The following is a 375-nucleotide window of genomic DNA, read 5'->3' as shown; positions in this document are numbered from 1 at the left end:
GCAAAAGAAAAGTCTAAAATACGTCACACAGGTTTCGGTTTGAATTACAAAACTTTATTAGCCAGTAGCCAACTAAGCAGTGTTTCTGGTAGGCTACTATTATTTTAAGTATTTATGCAACTTTCACTGCAAAAGTAAATTGATTGAGAAAATGTTTTTTTATAAGTTATTACACATGATCAATTGCCATTCTCCGTGTGAATTATTGTTGTAGCCTGTTTATAAAATATTGAATGGTTCATGAATGTTGCTGACTAGACATAACCCTGTATTAGGTTGGCCTCAAATTAAATACATGATTCAATCATGGAAATAGGCTTAACCTTACTTCTAGGATTTTCTGTTAACTGGTCCTTTATATGAATAGCACACAGG

This window comes from Coregonus lavaretus (genome assembly GCF_964263955.1).
Source record: "Coregonus lavaretus genome assembly, chromosome: 36".
NCBI classification, from domain to species: Eukaryota; Metazoa; Chordata; class Actinopteri; order Salmoniformes; family Salmonidae; genus Coregonus; species Coregonus lavaretus.
This window is presented reverse-complemented; position numbering follows the sequence as displayed.